Source organism: Phyllostomus discolor, chromosome X (assembly GCF_004126475.2).
Source record: "Phyllostomus discolor isolate MPI-MPIP mPhyDis1 chromosome X, mPhyDis1.pri.v3, whole genome shotgun sequence".
Classification (NCBI taxonomy): Eukaryota; Metazoa; Chordata; class Mammalia; order Chiroptera; family Phyllostomidae; genus Phyllostomus; species Phyllostomus discolor.
This window is the reverse complement of record NC_050198.1, coordinates 94,584,608-94,593,455: the sequence shown is the minus strand read 5'-3', so window position 1 is coordinate 94,593,455 and position 8,848 is coordinate 94,584,608. Positions and strand designations below refer to the sequence as shown.

The window sequence follows — 8,848 nt, the reverse complement described above, 5'->3', positions numbered from 1 at the left end:
ATTGTGTTTTTAAATTTCCTTCGAGATTTCCTCTTTGGTTGTGGATTGTTTAGAAGTGCATTGTTTAATTTCCATGTGTTTGGAGATTTTCCTGTTGTTTTTTCTATTTATTTGTAGTTTGATTACATTATAGTCAGAGAATACACTCAATATGGTTTCAAATATTTTTAACTTACTGAGGTTTGTGTATAGTCTAGGATCAGATTTACCTTAGTGAATGATCTATGAATGTTTGAAAAATGTGTATTCTGCTCTTGTTGGTAGGAGTGTCTGTCTATGTTAATTAGATCATATGAATTGATTGTCTTGCTGAGTTCTTCTGATTTTTTAGCTAGTAAGTCTATCAGTTATTGGAAGTGTAGTATTTAAGTATGCAGCTATAATGGTGGATTCATCTGTTTCGCCTTTCAGCTCTGTTAGTTATTCTTTCTTGTACTTTCCAGCTCTTTTGTTTGATGCATCCTCATTTGGGATTGCTATGTCTTCCTGGTGGTTTGATCCTTTCATCATTATGTAATGTCTTTTTTTTTGCCCTTGTAATTTCTTTGCTCTGAAGCCTACTTTATGTTATGTCAATATAATCTTGCCTGCTTTTTTAAAGTTAATGTTTGCATGATATACCTTTTTCTGTCTTCTTGCTTTTGACTTACCTATAGTGTTATGATTGAAGCAAATTTCTTGTGGACAACATATAGCTGGGTCATGACTTTTTAGTCCACTCTGCTAATGTCTGTCTTTCAGTTTTGGTGTATAGACCATTTACATTTAATGTAATTATTGCTATGTTATGGCTTAAGTTTGCTACTTTATCTTTTGTTTTCTGTTTTTCTCTCCCTGTTTTCATGTGGGTTACTTAAACATATTTTAGAATTACATTCTGATGTATCTAGTGTCTTTGAGTGTATCTCTTTGTATAGCTTTGCTGTAGATATATGTATGTGTACACACATACACATAATCACAGTGGCTCATGTTGTCTTTTTACCAGTTCAAGTGAAATATAGGTATCTTACCTCTCTTCATGTCCTTCTGGCCTCCCTTCAGTTTCATCTTAACTATTTCCTTTACATACATTTAGGACCATTTTAGACAGGAGTGTAATTTTTGCTTCAACCATAAAGGATAATATAGAAACTTCAAGAGAAGAAAATTCTATTGTATTTACCCATATTTTTGCTTATCATTTACTTTCTTCCTTCCTAATGTTTCAAAGTTCCTTTTTAAATAATTTCCTTTATGTTTAAAGCACTTCCTTTAACTATTCTTTCAGGGTAGGTCTCCTGAAAGAATTTGTCATCAGGTCTCCTGATGATAAATTCTGTTAGTTTTCCTTCCTGTGATAATGTCTTGGTTTACCTTTCATTCTTGGAGAATATTTTCATTGGATATAGTATTCTAGGTTTACAGCTCTCTTCTTTCCACACTTGAAATATGTGCTACTTTTTTTATGAACTCCATGGATTTCTTCTCTCACTTGAATTATTTGTCCACTATGGGTAATGGATTACATTTCTCTGGTCACTTTCAAGATTTTTTTCTTTGTCTTTAGTTTTCAGAATTTATATATGACTTGTATTGGTGTTAATTGAGGGGAGGGTATCCTATTTGGATTTACTCACCTTCTTGAATCTATAGGTTTATGTATTTCACCAAATTTGGGATGTATTTATTCTTTATTTCTACTCTCACTTTACTTCTGTTTTCCTCTGGAAGTTCTGATGATAAAAATCTTAGTTTTTTTGTTATTTTCCTAAAGGTTGCTGATACTCTGTTAATATTTTTTCAGTTTGTTTTCTCTCTGCTGTTCAGATTATGTAATTTCTATTGTTCTATCTTTAAATTCACTGATCCTTTCCTCTTGTCATATTATTTCTTCTATTGAGCCTATCCAGTGAGTTTTTGTTATTGTATTTTTCAGTTCTATAATTTCCATTGGGTTTTAAACATCCTCTATTGTTTTGGTTGAGATTTTCTATTTTTTAAAAAATTTTCAAGAGCATTTGTTGAAGCATTTTATGATGACTGCTTTAAAACTCTTGCTCAGTAATGCCAACATCTGATTCATCTTGGTATTGGCATGTGTTATCTTTTCTCATTCATGTTGTGATTTTCCTGGTTCTTGGTATGATGAATGATTTTTTTCAGTGTATCCTGGACATTTTGGGTATTATGTTAGGAGACTCTGTATCTTATTTCAGTCTTATATTTTAGCAGTCATTCTGTTTAAGTTAAAGAGATAGGTCATGGCCTACTTCTGTGAGCTGTGGTTCCAATTACGATTTAGTTTCCAGAGCCTTTGCAGTGCTATTTTGATCTGCTTTGTTCACACTACTGGTGCTTCCCACAGGAGTAGAATGTAGTTCCTCAAAATTAATATTGTTAGGTAGGGGTAGAAGACACCATGCTTGTGAAGAAGGAAAGCTCCTCCTGAGGCCAGATACCTGTGAGGTTCCCATTTGATCCCTACTGGTGGCCCCAGTAGTGGCAAAAGGTGCTTCTACAAGCTTCTCACTGAGTTCTTGGTAAGAAGTAAGAGATACCAAGCTACAAAGCAGAAAGTGCCTCACCCATTCAACTCTTTGGGAAGCATGGTACTAACAGGGCTCTCACTCAACCTCTGTTAGTGCTACCAGGGGAGAAAAGGCCTACCTACAGCAACTTCTCCCATTGGGTGGAGGTCTGGGAGATGCTAGATCCAGGTTGCCACTAGGTTGAGGATCAAGAAATGTTGATCAGTCCCTTTTAACACACAATCCCAAGCACCTGAAAGCTCAAAGAACCCCAGTTTGCTTTGGCAGCATAGGGCTCATATTTCCAGATGCATAATATGACAAAGAGGTCTGGGAGCCTGGAGCCTAATCACATGTCTTATCCTTGTACACATCACTTCACCTGTCTGAGCCTCAACTGCCTCCTCTATAAAATGAGGTAAAAGTGGCACTTCCTTTCCAGGGTTATGTAAAGGTTTAAATGATCTATGATCTGTGGCAGACCTGTGATAGACCCCCAACCCCATACCTGCTGGAGCAGGCCCTCAACAAAGGTGTGTGTGTAAAAGGACAAGGCTGGGGCAGCCTGAAACACCTTTTTGCTCCAGATTTTCAAAATTATAAACTCAAACATACAGCAAAGTATAGAGAAAAATGTCAAATCTTAACATTTTGCCACATTTGCTTCAGATTTTTTCTAAGAAACAGCTTATTACAAATTTAGCTGTGAGCCCCACCCCATTCTGGCCTAGAAGAAACCAGTATCCAAAATTGGCTGTTTCTAATTCCCATGCATGTGTTTATGCTTTACCACATATGCATTCATCCACAAACAATACATATTATTTTGCATGCTTTTAAACTTCATATGAAATCTGTCCAGAAAGTACCCATCCATGTAATACAAAAAATAGAGAGATTTATTGAAGAAGATACAAGGTACAGGAAACATTGTATATAGGACAATGACACCTCAGTACCCTTCAAAGTAGGCACCTTGGGACCTCACACAGTTCTCCCAATCGCCATCAGTGCCCCTGTCATAGTTTCCTGAATCTCATCCAAGTTCTGAAATCTCTCTTTTTTTTTTCCAATGGTGATTTTAGTTTTGGGAAAAGCCAGATGTCTCAGGGCGCTAAATCTGGGCTGTAGGGGGGCTGAGTCACCTGGATGATTTTATGTTTCACAAAAAACTCTGCACAAGACATGATGTGTGAGCAGGTGCATTGTCGTGATGAACCTGCCAGTCACCAGTTGCCCATAGCTGTGGCCTTCTGAATCATCTGAATAGTTTCCACAGAAGAAGGTCAAGCCTCATGCAGAATTTGGTGCAGATTCATTGGTCTACTTGCTCAGTCATTTTGAATGAGACACCCACACAGTACACATGCTCACTCAACAGTGTGTACCACCCCCACTGACTAGTACAGTGAAATAGTCATTGCTCACACATGTGCATTCTAGTCCACTCTCCTTGGCCGCCAGGCTACATTGATGTTGTGCAAACCATTCTTATTATATTAACAATGATTGGACTTTTTCCCAGACAGAGTACATGTAAATGGTATTATACAGCGCATACATATTCTTCTGCAACTTTCTTTTTTAACATTATGCTTTTGAGATTTATCCATGCTGCTACATGAGTTATAATTTATTTATTTTTTATTGCTGTATATACTATTCTATATAATGGCTGAACCACAATATATTTATTTATTTTCCAGTTGTTAGACATTTAGATGTCTTCTCATTTATCAATTTTTACAAACAATGCCACTTGAAAAGCCTTTTGAATCATTCAAAAAAGTCTCTAACTTCAAGTTCAGTCAAGTTCAGTGGCAGGTATACTTCCAATCAAAAATCCCCATTTAGTGTCCATGGGAACTCTCAGAAAGATCCTTTAACCACAATCTGGTCCTCATTGGTTAGTTGGGAACTGGTAACATCAGGTTGGCTGGTCCCTGTATGGAATTGTGTGTATTTAGGACCCAGTCAGAGACTCTGCATACATTTAGGACCCTCATGTATGTCTTCCTTCCCCCATTCTCAATTCCTTGGTCTCATCTCATTGCAGCCCTATTAGAAGTTATCCTGTCCCTTCCACTTTCACATCCACTTCTTCAGTACACAACACTGCCATTCTTTATTAGCCTACAATCCTGTAACCCCAGGAAGGGAAGGGGCTTAATATTTATTGAGCATCTGCTCTGTACACTAAGACCAAGTTAAGTGTTTTTTAGATACCCGGTGTCATTAATAGTCCCACTCACCCTTCCAAGGAGTTACGTTTCCATTATAGAGATGAGGGGACTGCAGCCAATAGGGTTAAGCAAATGCAGCACTTATACCTGTGAGCATTGTGGGCACTGTAGGATGGGTATTGGGGTGAGGCAGAGCTGCACTGTGCCTGTGAGGAGCCTTTGATGGAAAAATTGGACTTAGCTCTTTCTTTGGAGTTTTTGTTGATCATCCTGTAATAGGATTCCTCCTTTTAAGTCATGTGCCTTAATCTTCTCTTGAGAAAGTATCCCAAGGAGTCAGAGCTGGATAGAAATAGAGGTCATATCCATGCAGTTCCCGTGTCATTTAACATACCCACTCACTCTCACACACATATTCTCTCTTACTAACCCAGACCAACAAAGGGCCCAAACACTTAACTGCCTGCAATAAGTCACTTGACCTTGTTTACTCCTTACACCTACTCTGTAATGAAGTATTATTTTCATTTTACATTCTGGCTTGGACATTGAACCCTGGAGAGGTTAAAGCACTTGCTCAGGGTTCCAGAGCTCTGATGTGCTTGGCTGCAGAATTCTAAACCAGAGTGATGTGGAGTGGCCACTGGAGCACTCCAACTACAAACTGAACTGCAAGGGCACTGTCCTTGGTTAGATGGGCTCCATTCTTTTAGTCTATGAGCCCCTAGATTGAGCCCCTAGATTGTGAAGCTCTGCTTCAAGCACTTGGTGCTGAATAAGATTGAGTTTAGTGATACTAAAATTACTCTGATACCACCTAATTTGTCTCTGGTCCCCATCAAGGGACAGTCACTATCTATATTGAGTAAGCACTTTATAACTCCTTTTCATCACTTCAGTCAGTCATTTCATCATTTATTCATGCACTGAGTGTCTTCTGTGTGCCAGGCCCTGCCCTAGAAGCTAGGAATTCAAGGATTAGGGAAACCCACTCCCTGCCCTTGATGTACTCACAATTTAGCAGCAGAAACAGGCATATAAGCACATTATTATCCAATGAGTAAATAATAATGATGGAGCATAAACTAGATGACTTGAGAATCCGAGGTAGGAATTCCCCAGTTCTGCTTGCATAAGTTAGGGAAAGCTTCACAGGGGAGATAAGGCTGCATTTGGGTCTTTCTTAAAAAAAATTTATTTACTTATTTTCAAAAAGAAGGAAAGTGAGGGAGGAAGAGGAGAGAAACATTAATTGATTGCCTCTCACAGACCTGAGCTGCAACCCAAGCATGTACCCAGACCAAGAATTGAACTGGTGACCTTTCAGTTTGCCTGCCAGTGCTCAATCCACTGAGCCACACCAGCTAGGGTGCACTTGGGTCTTGAAGAATGGGTTGATGTTCTCTAGGTGGCTGTGAGGTGACATTGCACATAGAGGGCAGAATAAAAGCAAACATGGAGGTGTGTTTTGGAAATAGCAGGTAGCTGGATATAAATCAGGGATCTCAAATGAAATCCTGAGAGGGCTCAGGAGGTTCATATAAGTGATAATGAGTGAAGCAGGTCATGTGCATACAAATACTAACACAAGGATGATAAGTGGCTCTCCATGCCTGTATCACTGGGCAACGGCAAAACACACAAGTTGTTAACAGAGAAGTTGGACCTCCATTCTTGAGTTTGGCAAAGAAAGAATTCAGAGCCAAGGCCTCAAAGTATAAGAGAAAGTTTATTTCAAAAGTTACAGAGGAAGTAGAAGTGAGCCAGCTGGGCTGTGTAGGCTCAGGAAACAAGTTATAACGGCAGGAGGAGGGCCCATGGAGCTTAGGAGAGAGAAAGGCAAAGGTAATGCATGTGGGGTGGGGGTAAGAAGAGAAGAAAGCAAAAGGCACAGGCCTGCTCTTTCGAGGGAGCGCATGCTGTATCCTTCATCTTGAGGGTTTTTAAGGCTGGGAGTTTAGAGGAAGTTTTAGGCGAGGATCTTAGTAGACTATTCATGAAATTTATGCAGATTAACCAAAATGAGATTTATTCCCTTGACTTTTTGTGTCCTTGGGTGTGGTTGGTGAAAATGGCAGTAATTGGATTTTTGTTATCTATCTCCCTGGGTAAACTGTTTACCTTCTGGTCGTGGTTGCAGAGGAGAAGTATAAACCATTTACTTGGTTAGAGAAGATAGGATTTTGCAATTTACTAGATGGTTTGTAAACTGCTTAGCCATTTAACTGTCTCAGTTTCCCATTTCACATGTCCTGCCTTACTGGCCTGTCTAACCTGGAGTGCTAGAGGGAGGTGTGGAGACTATGGGAAACTAGACAGTCTGTGCTTTATCCAGGGAACAGTTGTTTCTAAGTTCTGCTGCTCATTAGTGTTTGAAATGACTGGCCCAGTGCTGGCACATCTTCCAGTTTTTCAAGGTGCCAGAAATTTAGAACTTTGCAGATGACATGATAGTGTACACAGAAAATCCTATAGAATCCACCAAAAAACTACTCAACCTAAAAAGTGAATTTGGCAAAACAGCGGGATACAAAGTCAATATTCAGAAATCAAAGGCATTTTTGTACACCTGCAATAAAATATTAGAAACAGAATTCAGGAAAAATATCCCATTTGGTATAGCAACAAGAAAAATAAAGCACCTAGGGATAATAATAAATAAAATGTAAAATATTGTCACTTTACAACATTGACAACTATTTCAAACTTGTAAGCTACACCATCAAAACATGTCTACTGGCAACTCCTTTGTGGCCTCTGGTAACATGGAGCACAGAGGGCACAGGAAAGAAACAGCAGGGCCAGGTGCCCTGCCCCCCACCCCCCCTGCAAGTAACCCAACTCCTAGGTCATGCAGAAGTACATCCACCTGACTGTCCAACGGACTTTCAAACAGAACACAGCACAGAAAAAGTCCAAGAGGTTGTAGAAGCAAAACACAGGGAGAGGTTTTATGTCACCTCCCTCTTTTCCTTTCTGGGTGGAAATATTTAGTGTCTGGCTTTACTTACTCATCTGATTCTGGCCTGCAGCTATCAACTCGCAACAGGCTAGGGGTGGGGATGGGTTGAAAAACAAAGGGAGTCCGAGAAGTGGTTGGTGAGAACTTCTCTCAGGAGTTGCCCACGCAGTACTGAAGGACACTGCTTGACTTCTCTCTCCCACTCACCCCTCAGTTCTGGCTCTGCTACAAGGCCTGTCAGCCCTGAGAGAAACAGCTGATGCAGATCCCAAGTACTTTCTTTCTTTCAGATAAGGATGTAGACTGACTTGGGGAGGAAACTGAAGGAGTTTGGAGGCCTTGGCTGGGAACAAAGGCCTTGCAGGCATCGTGGGTGAGGCCACCCCCTCAGGCTCTGCCCCTGGGTGTTCTAGCTTTCCCTTCCAATCTCTCTAATCCCTAGTTCCTGTGATTTCAGCAGGAAAACATCTACAATGTGTACAAACCACAGGGTCAAGCAGAGTGAGAAATAAAAGCCTGAAGCTCTGCTCTTTGGGCTCCAAGCTTGTGTGGTGATGTGGTGGTGAGCCTGCTGTGCTACCTCTGTAGGACATTGGCAGTTCCAGTTCACCCCACATAGGAGTCTAGGAGAGGACTGTCACTAGCTGATTTTCTGGCCCCGCTGTTTTTCCATGCCTTACTCTGCCCCACATCTACTTCCTCCCTGAAAGCAGGACTCAATGGCTCTGTTTTCTTTGTGAGTTGATCCTCACCCCTGACCCTTTTCAGGCCAGTAGCAGTCTGGGGTGTAAAAGATGGGCTAGGGTGGGGTGTTCTGGAGACAGAAGGGATTTACCAGCTGGACCGTACCTATTCATTTGCAGTAATGGGAGGAACCAAAGGGGAGGATTTAAGAGGCAGAATCTTAGAAAGAGGCTGAAAATCAAAGCTGAGCAGAGTGTCTACCAAGAAGACAGTCCCTGAGCCAAAAAAGGAGGTTACAGAAACTTTGTAGAGTGACTAGGGAGCCTTGGGTCTGGGTTGAAGAGGTGGACTTACTGTGTGCTTGATGCATTCTGGGAGCTTTAAATGAATGGTTTGAAAAAGGTATAGTGTGGATAACTAGTAATGGAAAAAATAATTTAACATTTAAAAAAATTTTAAAAGTCAATATATCTTAAATGCAGCAGAAAAAAGAAAGAATGAAAGAAAAA

The 8,848-nt window shown here is 40.2% G+C and overlaps 1 protein-coding gene across 1 annotated transcript in view; it reads left to right on the top strand.

The window, feature by feature from the left end:
• The window catches only part of NHSL2 (NHS like 2), a 234,318-nt gene that overhangs the window by 121,500 nt on the left and 103,970 nt on the right, over nt 1-8,848 (top strand). The window lies entirely within an intron of this gene.